Raw genomic sequence first — 19,035 nt, forward strand, 5'->3', positions numbered from 1 at the left:
TGTGTGAAATCTCTCATACACACAGTGTGAGCATAACGCAAGTGAGGATATAAACCAAACCCTGTAGGGTAAAGCAACAGGCACAAGTGGGCCCCATTCCCAGCTCCTGAGGCTCCAGCATTTTGCCTGTTGGTTTACAGGACACCCAAGTCCCTTTTGACACCTGACATGAGAACTGCGACTGCAGGTGAGCACATAAACATATTCAAGCACAAACAATGAGAAAGCAAATATGCAAACTGGACAGAACTTCTCTGGGGTTGTTTCATGACTGGAGGAAAAGCAGAAGCAGCAGTTCATCTCAACTCCAAAAAAACAAGTAATATAAAAATACAATAAAAACTATCCATGGAGCTAACAGAAAACAACAAGCAGCTCTGACTCGGCACAGCTGAAACAAAATCTAAATCAAATGGCTGTATTGCCCTTTTCCCACTTTTACCAAAGAGTCAGCCTAAAAGCACAAGGATGTAAAAATGCTCTAGTTTGGCAGAATAAGTCACATTCCATAAAAGACCTATTATTAGCTTTGTCACTGTTCTATTTGTCTTCAATGTCTTTTCTAATAAAACCTAGAAGAATGAAGGGCAATCTAACTATTTCTAAATCTCTATGTAAACAAAAAGGAATGTCCCTGTTTATTTTTTGTACAGAACTAAACACCATATCAATGATAAATTATTTAGGGAGCAGGCTGTGTTCATGCTGACCTTACCTGCCACTGACTGAGAATTTTCCATCCACACCAAATAGGGAACAGCTTACGGGACACAAAGTTGATTTTTATAGTGTCAGACAAATTTACTTCTTTTTCTAAATGAAAAGTGTACAATAAACCTTATGGCCAGCCTCCAAGAGGGTTTTGTCTTCTCATGCATTATAAGGGGGAACTTTTAAGTGCTGCCAAATGAAGTTCTTAAGAAATCATACCTTGAAACTACTGAAATACTGTAGAAACCATCAGTCACCAAGTCAAACTCCCTAACAACTGATTAGCTACAGCTCCTTCTGTTGGATAAGCCTGCACTACACATTTTCTTCCATATTAGCCAAAGACTATTTGAAGTAAAACTTTTCAGCTTTTCCTCTTTGATTATTAAATATCCTTCAGCCTCACATTATCCAAGAAGCCTCTGTGAAAAGAGCATACTCTATTCTTCAATGCTGCTGCAGAAGAAAAGGGAAACTGAGGAGAGAGAAAAAGATGTTCCCATCTGTCAGAAAAGAGAGAAATGGCAAAGGAGATGGTAGCAGCACCACAATAACCCCCAGGGCCCTTATCCACGCACAAAAGCTCAGATGCACATTGTGGACTTGAGGAAAAAAACAGATCATGGGTCACAAGCACATTTTTATACATATATATACATATATATTTACATCATGTAACCTCCTTCTTCCTATGATCTGCATAAAGAGTGTCTTTGCAGACCAGCATTTATTCCTTCCATCAATAAGGATGCACAAGTTTCATTTTCAGCCCTTCCTTACCTGCTGTTCACACATATACATGGACCTACCTGTGAGACAGAAACTGGACTTGAGACAACCAACTCAAGAGATTCAAAGCTTTCCATTTTAGACTTGATGTATTCTGGTTTGAGTTATTTTTAAGAAACATTAATCATTAGCAGTAAAAAAAAAAAATTAAAAGTGATGTTTCCTTCCTCTGTACAAAATAGTACATGCCATGGTTAGATTGTACATCATAATCACTTGTATGTTTAATATCAGCACAAAAATCAAAATAAAAGGGTGTAAGATACATGCGTTTCCCCTTCACACCCTTTAGCTGGCAAATCCTGTTTCTTTGCTACTTTTCTGGGTGTGGAGCATCTCTTTTTATGTCTCCAGAAACAAAACCAGATTCAAACACACATGGTGCTTTGGACTTCTGAAGGAACTCTGTGTTTTGCTGACCTTTAATTTAGCTCTGAACGCTGACTCTTGTGGTCCAACACATCTACCCCAGTGACTCCAAAAGATGTTTACCTACACACTGCTCTACCCTGTTATTCAGCAATTCTGCAGGAATGCTTTAATTCACTGACCCCTGGGAGTGGCCTGTAATATCTCCCATAATTCAAAAAGCAAATTCATACAGTATGGGAAAGCACCTCGCTGCAAAAGGGCTGAACAACCATCATGTAGCAGCAGTGACTGCACGTGGTCAGTAAAAATGAGAGAGAAGAATCCACTGGTGATGAAAAGCACATTATCCATGACAAGGCCAAGTACTACTTCCAGCACCATCAGCCCAATGGTAACATAGAATCAGCTTTTAATTAGTTCAACTTCTGCAGCCAGTAGGCACAGCTGGTGAAATCCTGGCATGCCAAACTAGAAGAGCAATGCTCCCCTTCACGTTAAAAGAAGATCAGGAATTTTATCTGTTGTCGTAGTAGCAAATAAATACGTTATTTACTTTTGTACCCCCTGCTAAAAGCAGAATAGAGTAAAAAAGAAGTGACCACATGATTTGCTTGGTTCAACAGGGTTTAGAAATTCTGACTTGCTTAGCATTATTTATCATTCATTAGAGAAGCCATAGGGAAGGAACTTCTCTTTGTCCTTCTGCACATGCATGGAAAGGAACAAAATCTCCTTTGCCACCTAATAAGAGGACCTAATACAGCTTCCTCAATTATTGGTGTTTTCTGTTACAGGGCAAATTCAGGGTTCTCTTAAACAAAAGCAGGGTATAAGTATTTCTTCTCATTCAAGCCAAATGGAGAAAAGAACAGCAAGACTATCTGCAACCACGCTAAATTCAAGATAAGATCCTGAGACATATTTCTTCATGTCTTTTAAGAAATGGAAATATTAATTTGGCACGTTAGAGTCACACAAACGCCCAACCCATTACCACAGTACTGTGTTCTACCACAGTTCTTCTTTTCATATTTATTTGCTGATCGGTGAACAAAACTTTGCCACTTTTTGAAATTGCTCAGTACAACTGGAGTGGGAATGGCAACACCTGCCTGGTTAAAGAATTAACTACTTATTAAGAAGAAAACCATCACTGTGATTGACCAGCATCACTCTTCTTATGCGCTGCTTTCCTGCATCAGTACAAGATAGAAAGACGAGACACTCAGGCACCAAAATAAAGCATTTCAACCACAACCTGCCACAGGAGCTGCAAGACTTTGTGAAAAGACCTGATCATATCAACAGTCGCCAACTAAGTTAATAAATTGAAGTGACCCATGGGAAAGAAAGGTCAAAAAAAACAACAAGCAAAAAAACTCCACAAAACCACCACAATACAAATTTATATGGTTTCTTTCCTAGAGCCTGTTAATGCAACTAGAAAAACCGGTCCCACTGATGTTAGCAGGCTATACAGCAAACTCATGATCTTTATATTTTACATCAGGGGGAACTCAACTGATAGAAAATGTTATTAGTGCCTGTGAAGTGTCCTGGCTGAAAAGCTGTCCAGGGATTAGAATAATTAAAAACTATTCAGGCTCTGCCCCTTAAATCTGATTCTACTCCAATAAAACCATTCAATTTTTTCTTTCAACTGTGAAAAGGATTTGGCCTTAAATTACAATACTCTGATAGCTAAATTTACAGAATTAGCAATACCCTGAAAATATAGAACCGCAGAGAGAAAAGAGAGCTCATAAAAAATAAACCTTATGGGATTGTCAATTAAGATATTTTAGCTTCCCAACTTAAAATAAATGGAAAATATGCCATATGAACCTCTGTAGATATTCAATCATTTTATTTTTATTATATTGGGACCCATAATTGTACCTGGAAGGAAGGAAAAACTGGATCACTTTGTCCCCATTGGTCTAAAAGCACAAGTACCATCAGGAGACATACCTGACTCTCTGGCAGAGTGAACAGTGATGAGACCTGCATTAGCAAAGCTTCAGATGGAAGAAAAAATAATTAGGACAGTCAGAAAAATTTCAGAGGATTTAATTGTTCACATAGTTATGGGATAAAATCCACACCATTTTGAATGTTTAATGAAACCATAGCCGAGTAAGGAGAGCAGTGCACACCTAATCAAATGTAAATACTGCCATGTACTTCATTACATATGCTGAATAAAAATACTCTTGGGCCTTAACTTTACCTTCTGTGGCGTGCCCCATACTCACAACTTAGGATTTGCTCTGGAAAACTTGTTCTGGACTGTACCATGCAGGCTATGAAAAACAGAATCCTTCATGGAATCTCATGTGTGTGAGTTTTACCAGGTAAGTTTGACAAATTTGCCTTTATCCCTCCTTCACAACATTTGCATAGAAATAATCTTCTAGGTAAAGACAGCTTGACTGGAGTTAATAATGTCCCCTCAGTGAACTGAGGTGTGTAAGTTGAAGAAGAGTAATTTGCCTGTAGAGAGAACTTGAGTATAAAAAGCCAGCTGAGACAAAGGGTCTTTGCACTTAGTATTAAGCATTTATCACAACTGACAATGGAAAAATAAAGAAATGCCAAAACAGGAAACTATTCCCAGGAGGACAAAACCAAGACTGAAGTTTAACATCCACCAAGAGCCTGCTCCTATCCTTCTCTTTACTTACACGCGTGGTCAGCTGCACCAGAACACCCTCAGTACAGAAATGTTTGTGCAAGAAAGGCCTTGCTGGCACTGCTTCTTGAAAAATTGTCCTAAAGGAACATTCCCGTAAGAGACATTTTATGAAGGCAGTCTTGCTATAACCCTAATGGCTGCAAGCAGCAAAACAACACCTCCAGTAAAGCAGAAGCAGCAGCTTTCCTAGTGCAGCCCATAAAATCAGGGCAGGCAAATTTCTAACAGCCTCCTATTTCAGTGCCAGACTTGCCAATATTCCCCATTTATGGCTCCTCTAAAAGGAGTAATAAACCATCCGCATCTCTGTTTAAGTAAAGCTTACAGAAAACACTTCACTGCAAAAGGAACAATAGTTTAAAGTAAAAAATGCCATGAAAGATGTTTCTACACTTAAAAAAACTCCTGAGATGAGTGGATCTGAGCTATTTATTGCATTGCCTTTTATATCTTCCCGAAGTATCTTACAGAACACACGTACCTGGTACAGCCAGACCTCAAAGTGGAGCTGACACAGTGCAGCAAACATTTTGTTTACCAGACACATTTATAATTCAATTTGCAGACATTTGTAAATGTTAGCTTTCAGACTGCCCCCCTAATGGGTTCTTTAACAACTCAGGAGATGCACAGGAACTGTGGATGTATAAGGATAATCACTCTCAGGAGTAAATTATTTCATCTAGCCTTTTAGTAATGTTTTAGCCTCAAAATGACAAACAGAAAGAGCCATTTCAAGCAACACATAGCTCCTGGTTCTAAGGAAATCTGTCTGATGGACATGTTACACAAGTAAGAGAACCCAGGATCCAATAATTTCTAACTAATTATATCCTGAACATTTGTTGTGATGTTTGGAAAACTTCTGGATGATTTAGTTACTCCAGTCTTTGGTGTTGAATGCAGATGTGCAATACCCCTCAAAGGAAATTTTCTCTTCTTTTTTTGGCAGGTGAAAAGCAAAATTAAAATTTCGTTTGCAGTAAAATTTTCTTTTTGAAGAGGGTTTTTTAACAACTTTTAATATTTCCTATCAAGTTATTATTTTAAATTATTTCAGCAATCTAGCAAAAGAATCAGTCTATTAGACTATATTGTCAATTCCAAATCAAACTTACAGACAACTCCAAGTGTCAAAACATGCTATCTTTTGCAACCAGGGGATCATTAAAAAAAGATACCGACTTCAGTGTGAAGAGGAACAAAATGCTTTTAAAAAGAATTCTTAATAAAAACCCAAAATAATCCCAGCTGAAACCCACCCAACACTTCAAGATTCTCAAGCAACTGAGAGAGTTCAGGTACAAACTTTCACAGCTAGAGAGAAGGAAGATTACTTTTTTCACCTTTCTGTAAAGTGTCAAAACGTAATATTAATTCTTCCCGTTCTCAGAAAATCTAGAGAGGACTACCAAGCTATTAAACCTTCTGGTGGATCATTTCTGGTATGAGTTATTAGCATAATTGGGGGCACACTTTATTCTGACCTCTGCAAAACTTTCATTTCCCAAATGTGATAGATACAAAGTGCTTTTATAATACCAATAATGATTTTTTCCTATGGGAAACTGCCAATTATAAGTTGGTGAAAAATGCTATATCAGATGTACATTGAGAAAATGAACACACCTACCAACAGTCAGACTAATTAAAGCCATTCCTCAAATATTAATAAAGCTTTTCACTTCCATGGAATACAACCTGTACATTTTAGTCCAGCTCTATCCTTGTCAGGTCATTCTTTCAACAATAATAAATGTTTGATTAGTGGTCAAATACAGCATTTCTGCTGTATTTCTTTCCCCGACAGTAAACCAACACATGTGGGAAGCTGTTTTAACATTTAACCACTTGACTTGAATTCACATTGTTTATATCAAGTCACATCAAGTGCCAGCAAAAATACTCAAGATAAGGAAACAAACCTCATGTTCTGGACACGGTTCTTAAGGACACGGTTCTTACAGCAAAGATAAGCAGTAAACTGTCAAAGAGCTTGGGGTTTGGGTTTATAATACTGACTTCAGCACCTTCTGCTGCAGCCACAAATGCAACAGGTAGTGGCTTCCATGGCATCATTTCCTGCTCTCATGTCACCTGCTGTCCTGTGTCACCTGCTGCCAGCTCATGTGCACTGCCAGGAGAAGGAGGGACAGGGAAAGCACAGCCAAGCCAAAACTGCTGAACACACTGACTGGGCAGAAGGCACAACAACTGCCCTCCCACCAGCACAGCCTCACCTTCACAGCAAATTCAGCGCAAATTAACACTGAAAAGAGAAGTCTTGATAATGAAAAATCTCTTTCCAAATTGTATGTGACAACAGAAGAGCCTCCATGCTGATATATCAGTTATGAACAGGGGAAAGCCTTTGATTTCCTTCAAAACATGCACTTGGAAACTGCCTCAAACTGCTTAACATTTTAAAAGGGTAAACTTCTCAGTTCACCAACTCTGTTTAAACACAACTTAAAGAGAAAAAAAAATATTCTATAGAATCCAGGCAACAAATTGTTCAATTAAGATATGTAGAAAAGGGCCTGAAGAAAAAGAATTTAAAACCACGAAGTTTATTTTTTAGATTTTTCAGAATATCTAGCTAGTTGCTTACTACATCCTTAAAAACAAATGCCTTGACACAAAAGCAGGCCATAAAGGCCTGTACTGAAAAAAAAAAAAGAATCCAACTAATTTTCAGGCAGACGGACCCAGATGACTTGCAGACGGGCTTGTGTGACCAAATGTTCACAACTAGGAGCTGGATAACCGTCTGCCCATCCGATTTAATGAGGTGAGTGAAGCGCTGCTTCCTTTGTAAGGGAGGAATCTGATCATCAGGTCCTTTATAAAAACACCCACTGCAAACCCAGCATAAATGGGCAAAGTCTTCCAACTGTACAAATGCCCAAGATAAGGGTGCTGCAGATCTCGAAAAAGCAGTTTATACATCTTGTAGCATCTACAGTAGCTCCAGAGATGTCCTCCCAACTGCTAACCCAGACTACAAAAGACCTCATAGTGATCTTGTTTACGATCCAAATTTTCAGTCTGGTACAGATCAAAGAGCAAAAGGTGCAGTTATGAAATCTAAGTAGATTTACTTGCTGCTTTTCATTGTGATGTTTAACAAGTCTTACTAGTTTTGAGAAGAAGAAACAACAGCTCAAATATAAACAACTGAAAAGTGGCATGTGCGTCAATAAGCAATAAACAACATTCCCTCTTTGTCTGTCTTTCCCCTTTGGGTACAGAAAATAACTAGACAGCAGTCTCATCACTCCACATACTGTACCTTTCAAAACTTGGCACAGCAACTTTTACACATTGTGTTTCAGATCAAACAACTCAATACGTGCTTCAGAGATCTGGCAGCAGTCCTTTTGAGAGTTATTTCCTACTTTTCTGGCTTATGCAACCTGTCGAGTTTGGAAAATTTACACTTAGTAGATCCAAAGTATGTGCACAGAGAAAGAGGAAATCATAATAGCAATGATTACAAATGAAGTTTTGAATGTAAATTCGATTTGCCACAGGTATTTCCATTACCTCCAAGAAATCATTCTGATGTGGAACAGCACATGCCACCTTCTCAGATTGCAGTTTTCACAGGTATTGTGATCAAAAGGGACTTGTTTGGGTAAACAGCTGCAGTAGGGCAGACTCCATCACACACACACACACACACACTCCCTGTTCTCTACTGCAATACTCATTTTAAGAGCATAATTACAACAGATAAGATATGAACAGTAGAACAAAAGCAAGCTCTGGGAAAGCCGTAAGATACTGTGGAGTTTTGCCTTCGATTAGCATCTGTTTACAGATATTTTATTTTTTTTTACACTCAACCAAACATTGCTCCTCCATATCAGACCACAAAAGCAGTTAGAGCAAACATCCCTCTGAAATTTTCTACAATTTTAGGGTTTAGAGTAGTTCAAGATGCCAGAAGGAAAAAAAAAAAAATCTTTCTTAATACAATGCATTTTTTGGCAATAATTGAGTAATTTTCCTTTTTGGCTTCACCAGAAAACAATAAGGGCTAAAGATGAATGCACTATTAATGTGACATAAGAAGACATATCAGTTTAACAGAGAGCATCCAACAGGCCAGTAATCTCGCTGTATCAATAGCAGGTCTTGGCAGATAGTTTCAACAGGAGAAGAGAGTCAGAAATGAATTCAACATTTTGCCCAAACTCAACTGTGCACATGACCTCTTGCTTTCTTCCCCACCACGTATTTCCTGTATCTGACAGTTTTATTATTACATTTCCCACTTTTGCTACCTTGCTTCCCTCATCTCGCAGCTCTCCCCATACTTTTCAGCTCATTCTGCTTATTCTTTCCCTCTCCATTTCTCTCATAATTGGCCTCGGTTGAAGTCAGTGGCAAAAATCCCACTCATCTATCTGCAGAGGGATCCCTCGGGAACATGGGAATGTCACTCACCATCTCTGCCACCACTGCCCTCCAGCTTGGGCACTGAGTCATGCCAACTTCGTGTAGGCTGAGAAACAAGAAAGGGAAGAGTTTCCTTCCTCCACTCCCTTCTATTCTACTCTCTCCATCTCCAGACACACACTCATGCTGGATAATTACAGCAGACTCTTGTGCTCTGGTTTGCTCCTGGATCCAATTCAATCCACTAACAAAACAACCAGAAAAAAAGAAAAGAAGGGGGAGAGGGGAAGCCATAAAGAACCCCAACATGTTTTAGAGAGCTAAACCTGCACAGAACAAAATGGTTTGCGAGAACTTCACTTCCTTCAGGGTTTCTTGAGGCCAAACAGTACAAGGTGCCATTTTGTGCCTCTCATTTTCTGACCCATTCTTCCCGCACTCTGCATTTTTGGATACAAACCTAGGTCTTCACACATTTTAAAAGAAGGTTTAACTTCAGGCATTGATAAAACAGAAACTTTGAATAAAACAACACCATGACTTAGTTCTTTACATAACCTTTTCAAAAAACAGCAAATAGTCTTTCCTTCCAAGGGAATGGCAGATAAATCTTTCAGGGGACAGTTTTACAAGCTAGTCACTTAAAGAAATACACAGACAAAGAAAACAACCTTTCTCAGCCTAAGACAACTCTTATCATAAACAACTAAAATTTACAGGAGCCAAGATTTGTTTCCTCCCTTTTTCTGCATTAGAATGTCTGATGATTCAGGCGTGGTTTAAGACAGACCTACCACAGACCAATTTAAGGCAGCAGTCTGATAAACTTTGGAGTCCTCTCCAGAAGTCCACCAGTCACTCATTCTTTCACCACTAATGTCTGCTCTGGCAGAAAAAATGAAAACTCAGATAAAAAAAAAAATCACAGAATTATGGAATACTTTTGGTTGGAAGGAGCCTTTAAAGGTCATCTAGTCCAACAGCTCCTGCAATGATCAGAGACATCTTCAATGTGACCAGGTTGCTCAGAGACCAATCCAGCCTAACCTTGAATGTTTCCAGGGATGGGGCACCCACAATTTAACTGTGAAACCTGTTCCAGTTTTTCAATACCCTTACTGTAAAAAAAATTCTTCCTTATATCTAGCCTAAATATAACCAGTTTCAGTTCAAAGCCATTACCCCTTGTTCTGTCACAAAAGATCCTACTAAAAAGTTTGTCCTCATCTTTCTTTAACACCCTCTTAAATATTGAAAGGTGGCAATAAGATTTCCCCGGAGCCTTCTCTTCTCCAGATCAGAAATGACCTTTTAGAATGTTATTTATCAGGTCTGCTTTTGGGCCAGCTCAGTCCCTGCTTCACTCCTAACACAGGCTGTTGGTGTGAACAGGGATAAGAAATTAGTCTCCAGCCTCTATTTTCTTTATCAGTTTAAATGTACATGCAACTGCAGAGAACCTGACAACCGAGACAGTAACAACTGCCATAAATTATCAGTATGCTTTTGTTATCGCTTGTTTTTTAGCTCCCAGAGCTCTGCCTCCTCTCTGAACCAACAACCTTTCTCAGGCTGAGACCTTTGCCACTACATGCATTTTCTGCCCTGTCCATGCTCACCTCTCTCACCATAAAGGTCTGCACAATGCTGGATTTAGCTGTAATTAAACAGAACAGTCTTCCAAAGGAAAGCACAAAGACAACAACATGATCACAAGCAGCAGGGAATATTTGGAAAACAATACTTCATCTGAATGCAGTAAGCTTCATTTATTTTTCTTTTGCCTGTCTATTTTTGTTTTATACTGTTGACTCCAAGTTTTAATGACCGAAGATATTTTAAGCATTCCTGACCTAGAAATGTGCTAAGAATAAGAGAACTTTATTATAAAGAAAACATTGGCCATCTGAAGGGAAACTCCGTGTATACCCCACCTAAGTAAGCTATGCATGTTGCTTATGAACAGCAGATAAGTTCTCAGACTAAAAGAACTCAATTTCCAGAAGACACAGATAACATGGATAAAGGGTCAGATAGGCTGTAGGATTCAATGGACTTGATTAAGAGAACAAGGGATTCATGGCTAAAATGGATAGAAAATCCAGCCCAGTGAGAAAATACCCTCACAAAATACGTTAATTGCTGTTTTTATCAGGGACAGTAAGAAGATATCCAGTGGAGACACAGCCTAAAGCTAGGAGTGGAAACCTCTTTATTTTGACAACAGCAATCTGAGCAAATGGCCTTGATCTCTAACAAGAAGGGCAACTTTTCTTTATTCCTCCCTACAAAGTGCCACTTCCATTTTGGGACCGGTTACCATGCCCCTTATAATGGGCAGGCAGCAAATACTTTGGGACTAAAACTCATCCTAAATTATGCTCAGCAGGTGTGAGAGTTCCACACTGGCACAAGAAAAACAAGTGCAAAATATTTCTGTGATTGTAGCAGGCAGATTACACAGAGAGAACTTCATCAAGGTTTGGCCAAGGAATGCTGCTCTTAGCTCTCCAACTCAGAGATACAGTGACACACAAGTACCCACAGGGGCACAGGTAATTTGACCAAAAATGCACATGCCAAATATTCAGGCTCTGTCCTTTACAAAAAAACCCTGCAATTCTGTAAATATACCACAGGGATCTTATTTCACTTCCATAAAAATCAACTACGAAGTGTTGATGAATAAAATCAATGAGCTAACTGTGATGAGCAGTACATTGTTTTAATTATTATTCCAATCAGGAATGCCCAGTGAACATCATGCCCAGTCTTACACTACAAACTTGAACGGGGATTCAGCCCTCCCTCCTTTAAACGGTGCTAGAAACCATAGTTTATTTAAAGGATTTTCTTTGGCTAGCCTTCTCTTCGGCTCAATCTCTTTCAGAGTAGGAGAGGGGTCAAAGTTCCTGCAGCTCCTGATTATTCAATAACATGACTAATGCTCTCCTAAGGGGAACATGATTACAGGTAAATGATGTGTTATGATAAAGGCACCATCTCCCATTTGCACACCCCTGTCCTCCCACCCACCACTGTGTAAACAGAATAAACCTTTAAGGACACACTGGCTGACCTCATCTCCTGAAGAAATACTGCCTGGAATCACACTGTAATGAGACACAGGATAGCACAGAATGGCCTCACTTAATCTTTAACAATATGATATTTTAACAGGCTTCTACCCAGAAAACCTCTCCCAGTCATCTTCAATGCAACCAGTATTAACTGCAGCATGCTGTTCACAGACCCTAAAACTGGCTGTACAAATTGTGACTGCCTGGGGCTACTTTTGTTATGTTATTGAGCCAAGTTCTCCTCATATTTACTTAATTCAAAAATTCAGAAATTCTGGAATTGACTATTCCTTTGTTCACAAAGTTTTTGAGGTCTTTGACTTTCAGGGTGGTGTGTAAAGCCTATGGCACATCCTTCTGCATGCTATGGTTAAATGGGTAAAAAAAGGTTCCAGTGGAAAATAGAAAGCAACATCCCTAACTTCCTTCACTAATTCCAAAGTGGCTTTTCCGTCTATTATTAACTCTTATTCTGAAAGCATCAAATGTAATAGACACTCTAGGTAAACTCATTCATCTCCCATTCCTTTATCAGTTTTAACAAATGAACCAACAGTTCTGCCATTAATGGGAATTCATTCTAAGTCTCTTACTAGTAAGATTTCTATTGTTGCACCTGGATGAAAAGTCAGCCCTATCTGTATTTTCAGACCATTGCTCTAAGAAGATATTTACAGAAGTTTCTACTTTCCAAGAAAGCTATTTCTGGCCAACGTAGGCTTATTTTCTTCTTTTTAAATTATTTTAAACTGTACTTGTGCCCACAGAAGAATTATTTTTGTCAGTTACAAATAAACAAACCAACTGTGACAGAACACCAGGTCACAGTGCAACAGATTCCCAAATGCTTGTGGCATACACTACATGGATAAACAAGCAATCCAGGAGTGAAAAACAAGGAAAACAAGTGTGTTTTAATGACTAATGCCAAGGTAGGATAGGTAAAGCACTGCCTACAACCATTGGACCATTACTTCTAATTCTACAATTCTAGATCAACACCACAACCATATCCTTTGGTGTCAATGACTTTTTCTGCACTGAAATTTTCCTACTAAAGATCCCTTTAAAGCAGATCCATCAGCAATTGGAATCCTCATCTGAGATTTCTCACATGATTTCATTGCAGATGACATCGCAGAATTCTCAGGCAAATTTAGGTATGGTTTTAGATGAACAACAAAAAGCAAATACACCATCTCATCATTATCACTTCCAAAAATTTCAGTAGGAAGAGTCATGCATGAGGTCTGTGCCCTGCTCTGCTCCTGTGCAGTAGGACAGGAATCAAAGAATTCACCTAAGCTAAGCTTGAGGTCTCAGTCAGGATTAGCCAGAAACTAACATTTGCCACAACAACTTTTTGAGCCTGCTCAAGGCCTGGATTGCTAAAGCAATTAGGATTTTGTGCCAGCTTGGTGCTTCTGAAGGAAAAGTAGTTTTCAGACAGCAGAAGCCAATAGGGTAAGAATCCTTTGTGCCAGCAGGATGGATAAAACTTCACTCAGACTAGGAAGAGAATATAAATTGGTGTGCAAGTGACCCATCTCTGAGTACTCAAAAAAAGTAAAAACTTGTTCTCCACAAATTCAAGGTGAGAAGAATCTGCTGGAACCACATCAAACTCCAGCACTTAAGTTGCCTTTGCAGCTGTTTTAGGAATGGTTATCACTGGAGTTTATTGGGCCTGACTGGGGGACACACAAGTTCTACTCATCCACACTTCCCAGAATGTTAGACTTCAAAAGGATAAGGGCTCTGAGAACTTTGAATATCCTCATCTGTCTGTGTCTGATCAACCTCACACACACATGCTTCCTTAATGTCAGGATATCTGGTTTCAGGAGAGCACAGCACCCTCTGAATTTGCAGTTATGACCTAAATTTCTAATAATTTCACTCCTCTAATGAACCCCAACTTCTGCTTTTTCAGAACACATTTTTCATTCTACTAATACGGACAGTGCAGCATTGCAACAGTAAACCATATTTTAAACCTGAAGTAAATAACCTGGTAAAAAACCAGAATTAAAATGTTCAAAGAACAGAAAATGCATACCTTTTGAAAATCAGAGATTACTCCATAGAAATTCACATTGTAGAGAATGTCTTCCTTTCCCTAAAAAAAAAAAAAAAAGGCTTAATTGTGCATATTCATATTTAATTACCTAATAAAATCACAGTAAACTACTTCAAGACCTTCTTTTTCCCCCAGAAATAATTTCTCCTTATGGATCAGAATATTTACACTATAGCAAATAAATCTTGTGTGCTCAGTGGGTTTTTGTTTGAAGTTCATTTTATTTTGAGATTCCTGTTATTTAAGCAGAAGCATCATAGCTTCAGGTGAAATGAACACATGGTACCCATTCTTCCAAGCATTTAAAACTGGAAAGCAACACAATGGAGACCAAGGATGGAGCAGTGTGTCAGGAGCAGGGAAAATAAAATATTTTATTTTGAGATATATAATCAGGTGTCGTTATCATCCCAGCTTTGGGTAAAAAGTAAATGATGCCATTGTTATTAGTGCTAAAACATATTTGCTCCATTGCTTTTGCCAACACTTTGGAAGGATGAAAGCATCCACTTCTTCTGTCTTTCCCCACCTTTGGAGGGGAAGGAGCAGCACAGGGGTAATCCAACACTTCTGTACCTCTGAGCAGCACAAGTGGGCAGGGCTGCTTTGGGGGTGTTACTGTTTACCCCTCTTTTTTTAAAATGCACAGACCCAATTGATTTCCATGAGCACAGAAGTCTCTCAGCAAGCAAAGCAGCAGGTTTACAGAAACAGGAATGAAAATGACAAAAGAGTGCTCAAAAATGAAGTCAAATCTGAATTCAGATTAGAAATCCGTGTTTTGTAAGAGACAGTATTTTATTTAAAAAAAACCCAACAAATGTCTTCAGCATTATTGAAAATAATATGAAATTGACTGTTGCTTTTTCAAATGAATTTCTATCAAGAGCTCCTGCACATTAGATCAGAAGCTGTATTTTTCTCTCTTCCATCAAGCTTCCTCTTTCTTCCTTTATAGAAAAAATAAATTGAAGCCTGAAGTTGAGAACATCTCAATATGCACTAGGTGCATACGCAGAATTAAATTTAACCTGCTACTTTTCAGTTTTATGAGGTTTAAGTTTTATGAGAAGAAGAAAGAAAAAAAAAAAAAACTAAAAAAATCTCAATATTAGAAACAGATTGCAGAAAACAAGTGTCTCAGCCAAGGGAAGCCAGAGCATGTTGTGGGTCTAGCATTTGCTTTGAGAACTCACAGTGCATAAAACACCCTGAGTACGAGACCAGAGGGACTGAGAACCACAGCAATCACAATTACAGCAGTGAGGGCAGTTAAAGAAAATAGTTTCCTCTTCTGTCTAATCCGCCCAAAGTTGCCAAAAATGTCTATTAAAACAGAAGTTGTTCCAAATCATAAATAGCAATGCTGAGAGGATGATGGCTACATACTTTGTTCTCATTAAATATTGACAGCACGCTCTTCTGGTAAGAGACTACACAGTGATTTCCATTATTTTTTTAAATTATTTTTTAATGCCTCAAACTCTCTCATTTTGCTGGTGCACTTTCAGACTGACCTCAGCAGCTCATAATTACATGACAAGACATCACTGGGTCTCCAGGACTTGTCAGCTTCATACAAAAGCATCCTTACACTTACTTCTGGGTCAGCTAGAGCCAACTTAATGCTAAAATAAACTCCCAGTCTGTGCTGGGAAAACAAAGACATGACAAGAATCTTTTCAAGCATATGAACTACTTTGTTAGTCTGCAATAGAAGATACACCTCAGACATTTTTGTTGTCTTGCAGATTGCGGTCAGATTTCAACACGGTTACATCAGCACCGAATCCAGCCCAGCTCCACTGGAATCAGAAGCATCCCACCATGCCTAATGCACATAACAGAAACAGAACCTGCTTCCCAACTGGTTTTAATCATCTACAGCTTTCTGGGCAGAATGGCCACTGGGCCCTGAAATTTCTCATGTTCCATGTAAACACATGAGTACAATCTCATAAATTTAATGAAGAAAATCAGTTTCTTTCTAGTCATGCAAATACCAAAAAATCTCTCTCTCTCTTTTCACCAGTTAAGTATTTCTTCAGAAGCTTATTTGTGTCCAAAATCTCCAGTGGCCCTTTCAGTGAGACTGTAAATTCTTTGAGGGAAATGCTTAGAGCCAGAGTGAAGCCTCAGTTACAGAAACACTGAGCAGCTTGTAATTCACAGTAACAGAACAACTGATGGGGGAATGGACAGCAGCTGCAGCCTCAGGTCTGTCCTTCATTCCACAACTGGGTGTAAATGCTAAAATAAAAAAACCCTACAATTTTCATTTTTCTCATGTTTTAAAGAAAAAGAATTTTTTTTTTAAGTGAATAAACTGGTCTTAAGTACCTTGATGCCTGCTTTATTTTGTAAAGGATCTTTAATTTGATGTTCCTCACTTCCTGGACACCTGGCCAGGTATCACAAGATTTCAGCTGCACCTGAACACCAAGGCAGGTGTGGAGACATCAAATTCTGATGCACCCAGTGTTCATTCTGGCCACAACACACATTTCTTCACTACTATTCAGTAAAGCATGAAGTGTTTCTTCAACTGTCACCTGACCTTTACTGTCACCTTAAATATACCCCATGGGTTTCCTCTCTCTTCATGACTTAACCCCCTATTAACCTACCAGGAGAGCACTTACTTTTGCAAAAGACCCAGCTAAATCATAATGATCCTGCAAAAGGATGGACAACCTTCATCAAGACTCTGGGCTTGTCAGTGGAGCTTTTTTAAATTTTATTTTTATTTTCAAGAAGAAAACAAGTTTTCATCCACAGGGATCTAACATTCAAGTTTCTTTGTCACCTATCACTCTGAAATGCTCAGAGAGAATGACCTGACAGCAACACACTTCTGCAAGTCTGTGACTTTCCCATTGATGGATACGTGGTTACAGATAATCACCTCCTTGAGTTACCCAGAGTATAACTTTAGAATTCCAATAAGGACCTTTTGCCTCCTTCTAATTAAAAGCGAAGTACAAGCGCCCAGTTTAGAAAATTAGACACCATTAGAGTCTTAATTTAAACATGACAATTTTAGTCTGTCAATATACTGAAATGATCATTACCTACCAAACCTTCACTCATTTTGTGCCAAAAAGGAACTTCAACCATAGTTCATTAGGTAATTTTAGACACACAACTGTTAACATTTTTCAGACATGAATTGCCTGTATATCCCTAGTCTGGATGTGTAGTTTCTAAAAAGATCCTTTCTTTTTAAGTTTTTTTTCAGGATCTAGGAGTATGGAAAAAAAAAACCAAAACAACAGAAGAGCCACAAACACGCAAAGGCAAAAGGAAAACCTGAAAAATTCCCTGTCATTCTCGCACTTGGGGACAGGAAACCACACTGAGTGATGTGGTGTCAGCACCCTGCCTCCCAGCAGCTCCTGCCTTCCAGGGGCCAGGCTGTTCCAGCCAGGGCCTCACTGCCACATCTCTCGCTCTCATGTGAGGCTTCTGAGAAACCCCAGCTCCTTCCTGGAGTGGAGCCTTGCCAGGGACATCAGTCTGTTGCTGCTGACACACTCCACACATAATTCGGTGGCTTCCTGCTCGAGGCATTACAGAATTTGAGCCTCTGGCATGTCTTTCTGGAACATTTCATGTACTCACTCACAGGATCAGCAGCATCTTCAGCTACCAGATAGCTCTGCACCTTTTCTGCACTGACTCTGACCTGGATGGCACTGACTACAGGCACAGATGGCTGTTTATCCCAAGTAAAGAAAACCTTGGCAGTATGACTCCCAAAACAGACAAAAAAAGCAGGTAACCACACACAGTTAAACACAATTAATGGTCATAGGAATACCACAATGGAAATCACTTTCATAAACCACAGAATTCTCTCAAGGGCTGTTGCATTCAGCTTCACTAAGTCAGAAACTTATTAATCAAAGAGAGCATACAGCCTCCTGCTAATAATACCACATACAACTGACCCTTAAGTCCTAATCTGCCTCCAGCCATGAAGTCATGAGTCAAGGAAGTTCTTGACTCCGGATCAATGTGCATATAACTAAATTGAAAGGTAAAATCACTCCTTGATGTTTGCTGAGCAAGATTCAGGACACTGCACTCCTGAAACAGGCAGACTATTTTCACAGAGATGTCAAGTACTTGGAGCCCAGAGATTCTCTTTCATGAAAAGCATATCAATTGATAATAAAGTGCACCCTCCAAAACAATTTCTAGATAATAGAATCTTTTAGACCTTTTTGTACAGAGAATGAGTTATATTTATAGATAAACCCCACATAATTTAAGCCAAGCAATAAACAACAGCAGCATTTGTGCAGTATAGAACAGTTACTACAAACTCTTATCAGTATGCAAATGTAATAGAACTAAGAAACGCAATCTGCAATTTGACTCAGAGAATTTCAGTATGTCTTGGATGTAATTATGTACTATCCTGCAGCTCCTGCAGGGAATTTTACCTATGGTTTAGGAATGTTATTATTTTTTTCTTCTTTTTTCTAGGGGGGGGGGGGGGGAAGTACTCAATTTTTAGTCACCTATAATAATTCTCTGGAACCAAAATCATCATGCTGCAGTTTAAGAGCCTTTCAATCTATGAAATTACTCACTGCTGATGAAAGTATTAACAATCCAAGGACTTCATTTACAGCATTACAAGGAATCCAGGTCAATTATGGGTAAATGCTTTTACTCTGCTTGGGCCAATGAAATGAATTATTATCATGAAAACCTGCACTCCCACCAAGAGTAAAGTTTAAGGGTGTCTCACCATAATTCAAAGAGAACAGAAAGGAAAGAGCAATCCTAGACTCCAAAACGGAAACCGGACACCTAATGCAGGCACTGGGAACATGCAGCAGGTGAAAAGATGGGAAGAGGATGGATACTCCTTTCAGGCCAGCAAGCCAGCAGCT

At 39.0% G+C, this 19,035-nt stretch overlaps 1 protein-coding gene across 5 annotated transcripts in view; it reads right to left on the reverse strand.

The window, feature by feature from the left end:
• Nucleotides 1-19,035, reverse strand: part of PLCB4 (phospholipase C beta 4) — a 186,853-nt gene that overhangs the window by 152,948 nt on the left and 14,870 nt on the right. For all 5 annotated transcript variants that reach the window (XM_032103714.1, XM_032103713.1, XM_032103707.1 and 2 more), the window contains exon 2: nt 14,111-14,170. The gene's annotated coding sequence lies outside the window, so the exon portion shown is untranslated. The remainder of the gene's footprint in view (nt 1-14,110; nt 14,171-19,035) is intronic.

This window comes from Corvus moneduloides, chromosome 3 (assembly GCF_009650955.1).
Source record: "Corvus moneduloides isolate bCorMon1 chromosome 3, bCorMon1.pri, whole genome shotgun sequence".
Lineage (NCBI taxonomy): Eukaryota > Metazoa > Chordata > Aves > Passeriformes > Corvidae > Corvus > Corvus moneduloides.